The 14,951-nt window shown below is 48.7% G+C and overlaps 1 long non-coding RNA gene across 1 annotated transcript in view; it reads right to left on the bottom strand.

Moving 5' to 3' along the window:
- Positions 1-1,307: 1,307 nt before the first annotated feature.
- The window catches only part of LOC138510932 (uncharacterized), a 146,158-nt gene continuing 132,514 nt past the window's right edge, over positions 1,308-14,951 (bottom strand). Inside the window, exons 3-4 of the long non-coding RNA XR_011280477.1 lie at positions 1,915-2,002; positions 1,308-1,455 (exon numbers count right to left, since the gene is read on the bottom strand). This is a non-coding gene — a long non-coding RNA (uncharacterized lncRNA). The remainder of the gene's footprint in view (positions 1,456-1,914; positions 2,003-14,951) is intronic.

Raw genomic sequence — 14,951 nt, 5'->3', positions numbered from 1 at the left:
CAATACTGCACATGTAGCCACTAGGGGCATAGTGGAGTGCACATTTGGACTACTAAAGTCACGGTTCCGCTCCCTTTACCACTCTGGTGGAGTGTTGCTATAGTCACCACCAGTAGTCTGTAGAATCATTGTAGCTCCATGTGTCCTGCACAATCTAGTCATACGGCATGGTGTACCAGTGGACATGCATGTGGGACACCGGCCTCACCCACAGGCACCAACCTTCCACATGCCTGGCCACAGGGCGCGTGGAGAGACTGCATGCACGCAGCTGGTGCAATCATACTTTACATACATGCCAGCCCCTAAAAACCGTGAAGCCACCTCCCAGGTGCCATTCAATGATGAATTTGGGCCTATCCTCCGTGCCCAAAACACCCTGAGAATGTGCCACTAGGTGTGCAAAAATGTGTGTGTCCATTTGACATAAAACAACATCCCAGAAAAAAACATGTTATTGGGAGTATATCACTACCACTTTGTGAAGTGTGGAGTGAAATCATTCTGGAGGCTCAACAACTGTACAAATGCCAAACTTATAAGGCCAATTAAAAATATGTTGAGAATGAAAAATGCATGAACTAGGCAACAATAAAATATTAGCACCCAGCCATTCATGGGCACCAAACAACAATTCCACCAATTCACATTATCAAAACGCAATCGGATTGAAGTCTTGTGTGACCATGTGCACTACAGGCACAAACATAACCATGTAGATGTGTGCGTGAAAGCAGGGGTGCAAGACTGCACATACGACATACTCATTGGGAATATGGATAGATTGAACCCCATATCAAAACAACCACTGAACAAGTCACAATGTGTAAGTGACCAAAAGTGGTTTTCACACCGCAAGGGCCACATTTACAGAAGCATAAAATAATGGTGCAATCAAACATAACAATAGCCTGTGATACATGCCCAATATGTATGGCAATGCGGAAATGAACACAGGCATAGTGACTTCCACCAACAGTGTCCATGTAGTGCATCCAAAGGCACAAACCACAAGAAACACAGTGCCTGACCACCGTCACATGGACAGCAACAACTGCACTGCATGTAGAGACCAAACCACACACATCAGACCACAAGTAGGAAGTCATAGTACAATATAGATGGTATCAAACTCAAGAACGGGCAGCCTTGGACTCACAATGTGTGTTACACAACAAAGAACTTGCTCATTTGCCAACCCATTCCCTGACAAGCACTATGCTCACAATATACAGTCACAACAAAGCATTCATGTTGAATCTTTAAAAAGAAAGTGCACTGCAAGAGAATGCAAATCTTACCTCATACCATGTGAGCTACCAGCAGCTGGACTGTGTAATCCTCCTCAATTCGGCTGGACTGTACACCAATAAACATGATTGCAGTGCCCTGTGTATGCATCCAGCATGATCTTCCTCCACAATTGCTGCATCCATCATTCCATGGAAAAATCGTCTGAAGAGAAATACAAATCAATGTGAGGGCAGGCAATACATCCATTCACCTAGACATACAGGAACATGTACCCCCTGAGTGAACTGCAACAAATGCATACAATAGCACACCAGATACTCATCACCATGTGTCCTGGCACAAATGCAGCCACATCTGCCCACCTCATGCCAATTAAACAATTACCATCCCCACAGTGACTCCTTACCCACCCATCCCCACAGTGACACCTTACCTACCCACAAAACATACACTGCCCCCACCTCACGTGCCATGCAGTAAGGACCATGTCACACATATCCAGCGTGACACTGAGAGGAAGGAACCCAGGAGCACCTTTGCAGTATTCTAAAGGCCATTATATGCCACACCCTCATAAATGTGGCAGTGGGACAATGCAGCAAACACTGTAAGGGTAGCCAATGATGGAAAGCCGAAGAAGAAGTGAAACAAAAATCTCACTATTTGCACAAAAGACAGGATCTTGCAGAAGGCAGCACTTCACAGATGCAGTTGTCAGACTGGAAGGCAGGGCATCAAGTCAACTGTCCTGAAAGACACAAGTAGACATCATAAAACAATGACAAACAGAGGCCAAGGACAATCACACACAAAATGGAGCAGGCAATGCGAAAAGTGCAAGTAAACACTCCCAACTCCAACCTTAAACACATGTCACAGCACACAACCAGCCGGGCATGCCACTCTCATGACAACTCACCAGCAAAGGCCCTACAGTGATAGCCACCGCCCAATAGGATCTTGCAACCCAAATCACCATCAATGTGTGTTGTAATCCTCATGCATATATGCACCAGCCCAATAACACCATGTGTGCCATGCACCCATGAAGCTGGACCCCTACCCACAAAAAAAGGAAAAGAAAAGCAACCCACACAGTGCCAGACTACTTGCCACAAACCACAAGACAAGTGACACCCTGAGTGCCCTTCAACTACCTGCACAGGGTACCCACCTGGCTTGCATCAACTGCATCACACATGGAAATACATTTACAAATTGCAAAGACATTCATTGAAACAATCAAAAGATACTGGAAATCCCTGACAACTCATATAGTGAACAAGATATTTAGCTTTTAACTCCCAGTGTACTTGGATCGCAGAGTGCAAGAGGTAGACAGGACACTGAGTGACGACTGACCAGCAGTGGAGTGGAGAGGGAGAGGCAGAGAAGGATAGGCAAAACACATTTCAAGGAGGAGACTGTGCACAGTGTAGATGAGGACGGATATGTCTGACAACATAGTGGGTGATGGCATAGATAAGGCAACCTCGGGATGAAAAAAGAGAAATTTGCACCTCTGGAAGTAGCATCCTAGTTTGAGAGCACGGAAGGCACAGAGATGGAATATAACCACATGTAGTGGTCCATGAAGGACAAAAGAGGGTGATGCTGATGTTCAGACTGGCAAAGAATGTGCACATGTGAAAAGTCAATCATCAGAAACAACACGGGCAACACCCAGCATGGCATGCAAATCACAAAAATACCCATGTACGCCACATGTGTACTAAGAAGGTACTACAAACATATAGCCAGATCATACAACAACCAACATACACCCTTGTGTACAACACTGCAAATGGACCTCCAGACAACATGCAGCTGTTCAATCACGCCCCAACACACCACCCACCCTGACTGAGACTGTTCCAGTAAGTGTGCATGGATTCCAGGGTGCACTTGCAACTCACACAGGGAGAACAGATGAAGACAACCTGTGGGGAGTTGAGAATCACATGCACGCATGGGTATCCAATGTTGGCACACAATGTTCACTAACTGACATTAGCAGATGACATGAAGAAGTAATCCAAACCTATGAACATGGAACACACCCTGGTGTAGATAATCGACATAATTAAACACTGTAACAAAAGTATCATCATTGTGTAGCACAGAAGCAGTCAGTCACGGGAACACATGCATATATGTGGCCAACCCAACATGCATCAAGTGTGATAAACATGTCCTGTGGAGTCAATTCACACAAAAGGCCAGGATGATTCTCCATAGGTTACATCATGAAGCTCTGCAGCGGAGGATGAAGATACATGAGAATCAATATGTGTGGCACATGTTGAACAGTGGCATGTCTGGGCAGATCATGTAAGTGGAGAAGGGATTGGATTGTGAAGTGGCATATGTTTCCTACAGTGCAAGGCAAGGCACTGTAGGAAACATGGGTACATGGTGAGTTTAAGGATGGCAGTAAGGACACATAATCACTGTTGGTTATGTAGATGCACAGTGAATGCATGCCATCAATCAGTACATACATGCAAACCGAATGAAACACGGCCAATGTGGAAAGTATGTATAGTGCTGTCCATTCACTTCCAATCATGGTGTCACATTTCTAAGTACTTCCACCCAAACAATGCACACTCATTGAAGTGTAACTGCACATACTCACACATGCATGTGTACAGACCACATCTTCCCATACATTCCCTATGACACTAGGTTAACCCACCAGTATCTTAAGATGTGTACTGCAAGCAAATACCCTGGTGACCAATAACACTGACAAATAATGCGAGACAATGCACCTACTTACCTGCTTTCTGAGCTGGCATGATGTGATTCCCTCATCAGCTCAGCCAGGTACTGTGCCTTCAAATGCGTGAGAGGAGGGCCAGTGCCTGGCAGAGGGTATGGGGACTAGGGAGGTGAAAGTGTGCAAGGTGGAACTCTCATGGAGTGCAGGCACTGTATGCTTCTGTAGCACTGCAGACATATGGGACAATGCATTACAACAGCCATATTTCACAATCAAGAATACAATACACACATGTAAAGATTTGCTCAAACCAATATTACCTGCACATGCCCTCCTGTTCAGCACGATGCAACCATACCAGTCGACGTCACTGTGCTTGGCTGGCCATGGACAATAAAATAAAATAATAAAAAATAGTCTATCATGGAATGGGGGAGTCCACCCAGGAGGGGTGAGGGGTCGGGTACATGTCAAGTTGACAAACAAATAATAAGAAAACAAGAAATGTCCCTCCATGGGCTCATGGACCTCACAGCAACAGTGGTCAGGCTGGTATGTGCTGGGACCCCCATCCTGCATTTCATCTGCAGGTGGCTGTGGCGTTGGAGCCCCACCATGCAGTGCTCTGGCCTGATCTTTAGTGGCTGCAGCCAGCCATGACACGGCCAAATTCACCAGCACTGTGAGGTTGGTGATGTCTCCATGTATTTCCTCACGAATGGCAGCAGAGTCGGTATGCGTGCACATCCGCAATGCACTGAGTTGTCCAGAGAGTGTCAGCACATTCCCATGTCGGAGGGTGGCATGCAACATCTGCTGCTCCCACTCTATCTCCCCATCCTGCACACATCCCCAACATCTGGCTGGAAACACGTTAGCATCCATTTGCCGGGCCATCTGTGGACTGTGGCCTGCCATTTCCTCCTGGGGCTGGAGCAGTTATCTTCACACTCCATACCATGTCCCCAAACCGCTAGGACTGGAGAAGATGTTTCATCACCACATCACCCACCCCAAACCCGTCTGCTGCCCCTTTCCCCTTTGGGGCCTTTCCACATATGTCAACGGTGTAAGGGATGAATGGAAGGCAAACCAAGTTATTGTCCTGGGCAAAATGAGTAAGGGAGCAATCTATGTGATGTGCAACATAGATGTGTGGTCCAGCAAGGTTCAAATGTACCCCAAAGTTGAAAGGAATTGGTATGCAATGAGAGGTACGCAATACGCAGTGGCATGCAGAAACAGAAAAATTGCAAATGTGACAGACCACAAGCCTCAAATTGGGGAAAGAAAATGTATGCACAGTGGCATAAGCCCCCAAACGAAAAAAGGTACGCTACCTGAAGGGAACGGATTGCGTGGCACCCCAAAATATGTGTAAATGACAATACTCTGTCTTCATTCCTTCATGTGCACAGCCATTGAGGCATTTCTACGTCCTTATGTATCCTTGCCAAAGCCATGCGCCGTATGTGCTCAGGGTCTTTTCTCTATTTTCGTTGCCTTCGTAGTGAGACACGGAAGACACTCTCCTGCCTCCGTACCACTTAGCCTGCCTCCTCCAGCCCTGTGCTGCCTCCCATGTTGCCATCTATTGCTGCAAGTTGTGTGCATGTGCCCGCTGCCCACCTGCACTGCATTGTGAGTGCATGTCATCCTGCCATTGCCTATGCTCCTGTCTCCAGCCCTGTGACCACCTCAGCTGCTGTTCCGGACTTCCGCCTCAGCATACCACCATCACTGGTCCATGGCCCATCTTCAGGGACATCTTACCCACCCACACCTGCCTCAGGTGTTGTCATGTCCACACCATCTTCCTCAGACCAGAGTAGCAAACCCATGGCAGTGAGGCAGGTGGCTGTCAACTTCAGCTACAAGGAAGGAAGTTGGCATCCTGGTGGGAATGGTCCTGGAGAACTATGTAGCCCTCTTCAATCCAGCACAGTAATGCAGCAAAGAAGGATGCCTTTGATACTAGATACCCCTTTCTCCTTCACATTATTTCCCATCTTGGATTGGTAAAAATTAGTCCCCGCCCCACACTGCCCTCACCTCCGACACTCCCCACAGGCAGCCCCCTCAAGTTCAAACACTACCCACTAGCCCCCCACACCTCTGACACTACCCCAGTCAGCCCCCTGACAGAACACTCCACTCCGCACATTGTTGTCACCTCCGACACTACCCCCAGACAGCCCCCTGACATTACACTCCGCTCCCCACACAATTGCCTCACCTTCGATGCTCCCCCAAGGCAGCACTCGCAATCCCAGACACTAACCACCAGCCCCCCTCACCTCTGACGTTACCGCAGCCAGCCCCCTGACAGTACACTCCCCTCCCAACATTGCCCTCCCCTCTGACACTCTCCCAGACAGCCCCCTCAAGTCCAGACACTACCCACCATCCCCCCTAACCTCTGACACTACCCCAGTCAACCCCTTCAATTACAGATACTACCCACCAGCCCCCTCACCTCTGACACTACCCCGGTAAGCCCCCTGACAGTACACTCCACCCCCTGCATTGTTCTCTCCTCCGACACTACCCCCAGGCAGCCCCCTGACATTACACTCCCCTCCCAACACTGCCCTCGACTCTGATGCTCCCCCCAGGCAGCCCTCTCAATCCCAGACACTACCCACCAGCCCCCCTAACATCCGACACTCCCTCCAGGCAGCCCCCTCAAGTCCAGCCACTACCCACCAGCCCCCCTCACCTCCAACACTATCGCTCCCCACACTGGCCAGCCCCCTGACAGTACACTCCCCTCAGCGCATTGCCCTCCCCTCTGACACTCCCCCAGGCAGCTCCCTCAAGTCCAGACACTACCTACCAGCCCCCCTCGCCTCCAACACTACCCAAGCCAGCCCCGCCAAACCCAGACACTACCCACTAGCCCTCCTCAACGCCAACACTCCCCCGTGGCAGCCCCTCACCTCAGTGTGTGGTCTGCCTCCACTATGAAGCTGAGACCCAACATTTCCACCGCCAACACGATCAATAGGAAGCATCGAATACCATTCCAGGACCGGAACATCCGTTGTCACTCCCTGGTAGACCTGAATCTGCAGCACCCCAGCCAGACAGCACCATATTGCACCAATAGCACTATGGCAATTCCATCCAAATGTGACAAGTGAATGCAATGGAAAGTGGCATGTGGATTTTGGCCATGGGTCACTGCAAAGGCACCAAAGCACAGCAAATGAATGTGACCTTAGAAAATAAGTAAACCCATTGGAACATTTGCCAGGTCAACAAATAATGACATTGCACGTTACAGCCTGTGCATAAGTGATCCGGCTGGAAGGGCTGGCAAAGTCCCTGTAAGGGACCACAACATGACCGGCCTCTGCATGAGTGATGTGAGTGCAGTCAGAGAGTGCATGACTCACTGAGGTAGGAAATGTGTGCTGCCTCACAGAATGAGCAAACATGGGACAACAGCATTCCAGGGGCAGAGGTGGAGCAAGACATGAGAGCAGGCAGTGTGTGACTGCACATATTGGTGGGTGTGTGTGCATGACATGGGAGTGAAACAGCAATTATAAACCAATGTGTAAGTGATGTGACCAGGCCACCCATCCACAGTGAGACCATCTCCCATCATAGCAACTGCAATGCAAAATACACAGTGCAGTGAAAAGAGCGTGGTCAAATACCCAATTCCAAGCATGTGTAAAGAGGACCATGAACAACCGTGGGCATGAAATTAAAACAATGTGAAATTGTGCAAACACACAGGAACAGGGGCCTTACATCCACAATCAGAGTCAAATAAAAAATAACGAACACATCAATGCAACCATACCTGGGTGTACATCATCTCACACACAGCAGAAGCCCCCCGTCCTCCCAACCACACTGAGGCCAAACACACAGTGAAGCTTCACATGTACATGTAATTCAAAACACCCAGTGCAACCCTCAGTTGTCTGATGGACCCAACCCCACATGTCAGGCACATGTGCAAGCATCCACCCACAACCATCACAGCAACAACATCACACACAGGCACAGCACAATACACATGACCTGCAATGGTGAGATGCACTGTGTGAAATGTCAACAATGAAAGTTGCAGACACACAAATGAAATTCATGACGTGTCGAATGGAACCATATAAAACCTGTATTAAATATAAAAATAACTATATACAACTAAATCAGGGAAGGAAGGTACAAGTCTGTGGCAAATGATGAAAAAATGAAAAGAGCCCTATACCTAAAAACCTATATGCATTAAAAACAGGGATGGAAAATCACCAAAGTCTGGGCAAAAGATAAATAATAATAAAATAAACCTATACCTAAATAAATATATACAAAGGCAGCGGGCTAATCCTCATCCTCAATGTTACCCAACATGTCAACCAGGGCTGAGTCACATGCCACTTCCTCCTTCATCAGGTTGGCCTCTGTTGATTCCTGGATGGCTTGCAGAGTGGAAAGCATATGCCGTTTCATGTCCTGCGCCACCCTACAAGTGGTCTCCAGGATGGCGTCGCCTTCTCACTTGACGCAGCGCAACCTAAGCCCTGGCCACCATTACCAGTGCCTCATGTGCCCGCTGCCTCTCTGCCAGCAGCTGCCTCTCGCAATAACGGAACATGGAAGACATAGGGCCTGATTCATGGAAGTGGTTTATAATGGCGCAATCCCATAGGAAAACTTTCCATGAATCAGAACCATAGCGTTGAGGGCTGCCACATGGTCCTCCTGCCTCGAAGTAGCCACCTACCACCTTGTGATGGACTGCCCTGCAACACTCTGCCTCCTCCTAGTTGCCACCTGCTGCAACTGAGACCTGTGCACGGTACGTTGGTACACCCTCTGACCTGATGATCTTCGTCGGGGGCATACAGCACCTGCACTGCTCTACATTGCCTTCTGTCCCTCCATTGCTTGTGCCCCTGTTTGTGCCTGGGTAGGCACAGCGACCACCTCAGCTGCCATACCTGTGACTCCCACCTCAAGCGGGGATACAAGCTCCACCAGACAGGGCGTTGTGGGTGGGACGGATGCACAGGGAGCCTTGCTGGTATGTGGCCTGGAGTACCAAGGGGGAAGTCGTGGAGGAGATGGCAGCAGTGAACAGCTCATGGAGTCCACCAGGGAACAGGCCTGTTGTCAGCAAGGCAACAACACGGTACAACTCATTGTGATGATGGACAAGCAGGTCATGAGTAGCGTGGCCAACATCACGCATGCCTCTGGTTTGCCTCATCAGGCCCATCAGCAGGGGTAGCACATGTTCCGTGGTGAACACATCAGCCGGGATGCTGGTCTGGTTGTAGGGCATCGCAAAATGCGTGCAGTACTGCATCGAATGTCCCAGGGACAGGATTTTCCACAGGCACCTTCACGGTGATCTGTACAGCCTTATTGACCTGGGACTGGGTTGCAGCATACACTCCCACCTCGACACCCCCACCTGGCCTCCTGGGTTGTGCTACCATGGCCATGTCGTCTATATCCCCCTCTGTTAACCCTGATGCCTCCAGAGTGTCTTCTGCCATCGATGGTCCCTGTGTGCCCCACCGCTGCTGAGGAGTCCCTTAATACCCTCACGTCCTTGAGTTTACCCCAGCAGCCACGCCAGATGGTACAGGTGCTACCTCAGCCACATCGCCCCCGAAGATGAGCTTCCACAGGGGAGTGGCTGGGGCCTGCCCTTTTGTCTGGTGGCGTCAAACTGGATATTAAATTATGTCTCCTATTGTAAACGATTGTATGTATATTGGCCTATGCCAAGTTGCATAAAACTGTACGCGAATAATTCTCTACGGCAAGGTCTTGACCTTAGAAATTGATGTAAGCCGCCATTTTAAATCAAACCGCCGTTTTAGGTTGGTGGACAATGCCATTCCAAACAGAATCTGGTCGACATGACCTCCGTACAGCTAATGTATAACTTGCCTGCAAGCCACTTGTTAGGGTCGTGAACCGAGACCTTGTCCTTCTGTTGACCTGCATGTATATGGATTACCTGTATCAACGGAACTGATCTATGCGCATACTGATGTATGTATTAGAAGATTGACCTGGCAAAGACCCTAAACCAGTAATACATTCATGGAATGGTTAACACGCAAAGGGGTTGGACAACAGGCTGGAGAAATGTATAAAAGCCTGAATGTCCTAATGTACAGTCTCTCACTGAATACATCGAACCCCGTTGAAGTTCGTTGTGTTGTACTGAGGGCCGATAGCTATCTGACCTGTCATTGACTTTGTCATTGCTTGACCTTAAAATAAAGTACTTTGTATGTTCCTTTGTAATCAGTGTTTGGTGTGTTTCCTTTGGGTTTCCCGGCCTCATATTATCTTTTCTCTTTTCACAGTGGAAGCGTCCCCACATACATACTCCATAGCACCGCTTCCACCCTCTTCATCAGCTGAAGCAACTGTGGTAAAGGAGACACAGAACAGCTACATCAGTGTGTTGCGTTGAAGCTGGTGCAGCAGCAGCAACATTCACAGGAACATCATCTGTCAAAGGCACAACCTGTCATGGCCACTGTTCAAGGGCCATTACCTTCATGCCCTGCAGGGTCCCAATGCACCCAATCCTGGCGACTTTGGCGCCAAGCTCATTTAAAAGTGTGCTCTGCACACAGTGTGCCTAAGGCACGTGCATCCAGGCCGGGCGTTGCCCTCCAAAGACATTGGAGGTACGTGCAGAAGTCAGAGGGAGTGGTAAGGTGGGGCCACAAGGCGGGGCCTAAAGGGAGTGGCTGGGGCCAGGCTATATAAGCCAGCCCCACCCGCTTGCTGGCACTTCGCGTTAGTCTGCTGGAGCAGCGTAACGCTTACCACCGTCTACAGTTTCTTACCTGTTTCCAGTTCATCACGCTTATCTTCAGTCTCCGGAACTCCATCCTAGAGTTACCGTGCGCATTTTACCTGAGACCAGCCACACCATCACTCGAAGCACTGCTACCGATCCAACCCTGCAGCTACCGCACGCATCTTACCTGGGACCAGCCACACCATCGCTCTAAGCACTGCTACCCGTTTCCAACTCTGCAGTTACCGTGCGCATCTTACCTGTCTCTGCTGATCCAAATCTTGCAGTCCTTGCATCCTTACCTGTTCAGAATGCACGACAACACAGGAGTCATCTTCTGTCTCAACATCCTCGTGGATCCTTCCATCTGGCAGCCGATAGGTGTTCGGAACATCGCTCGCCATCAGCACCATCTGGTTGAACCTGCAAGGGAGACATAAAGCATAAGGTTAGCAACTGCATAAACTTTTAACTCCTTGGCTGCGCAACTCACAATCTTGCGCTTCACCCAAAGCAACAGGTGAGGTCATATCGGAAAGCGCATGCTCATATCATTCTGGCACGAAGGGTCCGAGGGGGATCGCACTTCCACCGCAGCATTCTCACTGCCTCTTACCTTCTCCCAGGTGTATAACCTGCAACTCGAGCAGTCTACACTATCGCAGTCGAGGGAACAGCTCAAACCTGAGGAGTGCAGTGCAGGGAGGGCTCCAACCGTGCCACAACGCCACCACAGAGACCAGGTGAGTGTAACACTACCCCACACTAGGACATGCAATCGACATCCAAACAGACACAACAACCCATGCACATTGCAAACCACAGTCATGACACACACGCATGTAAAGGCTGCAAAGTATGGGCATTGCACAAACACAAACCAAGGTGAATGACATATACCAATGGGAAAGTGAATGTGACACAACTGCAACCTGATGCACATCCATGGGAGACTTGCCACAGGGGCACACGTGTGCAGGGGATTAAACTGGTAGGATGCACACACACACCAAATGCATGGAAGCACTGATCTGCCAGTCCACTGCTGTGGACACATTGTGGACAAGACACACAGTGGAATCCTGACCTCCATTAGCCACCCATGATTGCACCACAACCAGCATGGCCATGCAAAGACCTGTATGGGCACCTCTCCACACAATCACAACAAACAACATGCTTCCGTCACAACCCGTCTGGCACACATGCAACACATACATGCCTCAATAGCACAGCTACACATTGGCAAGCCATAGCCCCAGGCACATTCACACGGCATGCACACTCATTGACTGCGAGTGCACAAGCAATGCCATGGCAATTACATCAGAATTCGAGTAAAACCAATGCTGCGACATAACACCAAACATCCAAATGCACGTGTCACCTCCACATGTGGGAGATTCATAGTCACACAGTGCCTATGTTGGCACAACATCATAGACATCAGGAATGCACATGACATAGCCACCCCATACTCATCTGGCACACTTGGCATCCAAGCACACCTCATCCACTAGTGACATGGCATGGGCACGGTTGGTTCAACTGTATGACACACACTGTAAATAGCAGCGCATGTCCAATACACAGACATCACACCTCACACATGGCCTGCATTGTCCAGGGACTGCATGCTGCTGAAAGCTGATAAACACATGCAGCCAACACAAGGGTTACAACACAAACATGCATTCACATACACAACACACATGCCCCATCGGGCATTGCACCACATGCCTACTCAACAGCAGACTCCAGAAGTTCTCCACATTGATGGCAACTGTTATATCCTCCCAGATTGGGATGTTGACTTACTCAAGATAGGGGATAATGGAGTCAGGTTTGAGTTTATGTTTGGTGATAGGTGAGGGAGGAGGATGGGAGAGTCAGGGAGGAATAGAGATGGTGAAGTGAATGGGCGAGTGGTCAAAGGGCGAGAGGTCACTAGTGAGAGCAGTGGAATCTCATGAATGGTAGGAATATGAGACTGAGATGTGCACAGAGGAGGGAATGAAATCAGAGAGAGGATGAGATGCCATTGTTGTTTTCTTGTTGATCATGATTCCAAAACTGATGCCTTTTTTGGATAGACAAGGGGAGTGGGAGAAAGAGGAAATATCAGTGTGAAGTGATGTCAGGATGGGTGTTGTTAGTCAGAATTATATGCAGTACCCTTAGGGAACACTACACACAATTAAGACTACAAGTGACAGTACAATTTCACCTACACACAATTAAGACTACAAGTGACAGTACAAGCCTGTACTACACGGTAAAGTGGTAGCGATGGCTGAGCAGCCAGACTTATCTCAAGAGCAAGTGATCAGTACAAGAGTTACACAAAGGGACAGCAATTACTATGGTTCAGGCAAACACTGACTCAAAGTTTCTAAGTAAAAGAATATATAATTATTTACATATCAGTTGTATAACAGTTCACCTTTCTAAGCAAGTCAAAAATCATAATCATGAATACACACACCACTTCCCTTAAATTCCAGACAAGTTAAGCTCTCAAATGAAGTGGGAGCAAAATGTCACTCTAGCAATTTAAAAGGGAGGGAAAGACAAAGTTATAAGAAATTAGGCAAAACCAACATGTAAGTAATCAGGGCAATAGAACAAGAGAGACTACAGTGAGGAGATCAGAGAGAAAAGGCTTAGGGCCAAAGTCAATTGGACAAAAGTATTTTGCTCAAGATCACACAGTTCAGGGTAGCTTGCGGTAAGGTTTGTGGCGCAGATTCTGGACAAGGTTGGTTGGTAGAAAAGTTAGTTCAAAGAGAAGAGAAGGGCAAGCCCTCGGATTGGAGAAAGATTTCAAACACTTTCACCGTGGCTGACCAAAACGGACAACCGGATTTCCACATTACCTTGACACGGAGAGGGAGCTGTAGCTGAGGCTGACGATCCTGGTGGTTCCTGCAGGCTCACGGTTTCTGAAGCGACTGTCGGACTGACACGAAGTAGGAAGACTGAAGGGTCCTGCGTCACCCAGGAAAGAAAGCAGCAGCGGACCAAATCAACAAATAAAAGGTGTGCTCCTTAAAACCCAAGCAGGGTCCGACCTTCCTGGCTATCCGGCCCACTGTAGCTTGGTACAGTGAATTCGACCAGAGGAGGGGTCCTGGCTTGCAGTTTGGGCGAACTGGTTGGTCCCACCAGCTCAAGGGAAGACGTTTCCTGGAGGATCTTCTCTGTCGTCGGATTTGAAGATTCGGACCTGCAGAAGGGCTTCACCGGGCAGTTCAGTTATGGTAGGGGTCCTCTTCTTCCAGTTTCTCATTGATTCTTTCGTTCCAGTGGCGACTCTGCTCTTCCAGTCCAGAGACCTGCTTTTTATGCAGTTTTCCCCCATTCATACAGCCTGGCTGTCAATCACACAGCAGGGTGGCTGGCCTGGCAAGGCCATTCCCCTTAGTCAATCAGACAAGAGTGCGACTTGGGTTGCTAAGGCAACCCATGGCAGAGGTCCAAAGATCTCTCCCTCACATCCTGCCCCTCTAGACTATCAGGCGCCTTAAGGAGGGCTTCGGTGCAGAAGCCCGCGAAAAGACAGCGAACCAATGAATTATGCCCGGTTTGGCGCGCAGAGAAAAACACAAGAAAGACTTTAGCAAAAAGAAATGGCGAATAAACCCAGCTGGAACCAAAATAAAATGTATTTGGTCAAGAGTGTTTAATTTCGAGGCTACTATAATAGCCTGGAACAATACCACGTTTATATAAGATAATCGCGGTAGGAAAGTTTGGGTAGTTACCACTGCCACCAGCCAAGTCTTAATGTTAAGGGAGCAAAACAAGGCTCCAAGAGGCACAGACAAAAATGGATAAGAATTAACCCTTTCCAATACACCATATAAGATGGGGTGTACTGGGTCAGTGGTTTAAAGTGACTATATAAAGTTAATGGCAACTTTACCTGTTTCTGGGGGACAGGACACAGCCCCATAAAAATGGAGTCAGGGGGAAGCCTCAAAGACATCCCTGTGTCACTGCACTGAAGGTGCTGTGTAACACACACAAAAAGTGGTGTACATGGAGTAGGTGAGGCTCCAGTGTCCAAGATCACACAAACAGTAGACGTACACACAGCAAAACACATGCAAGAGTGGTAAAAAGGCTCACACTCTTACCAGGTGAAAGAAATAAATCCTAGAACTCCAGCAAAGCTCC

The sequence above is a fragment of the Ambystoma mexicanum genome, chromosome 6p (genome assembly GCF_040938575.1).
Source record: "Ambystoma mexicanum isolate Mex_15411 chromosome 6p, UKY_AmexF1_1, whole genome shotgun sequence".
Classification (NCBI taxonomy): Eukaryota; Metazoa; Chordata; class Amphibia; order Caudata; family Ambystomatidae; genus Ambystoma; species Ambystoma mexicanum.
The sequence above is the reverse complement of the archived record's forward strand: the minus strand, read 5'-3'. Positions and strand labels throughout refer to the sequence as shown.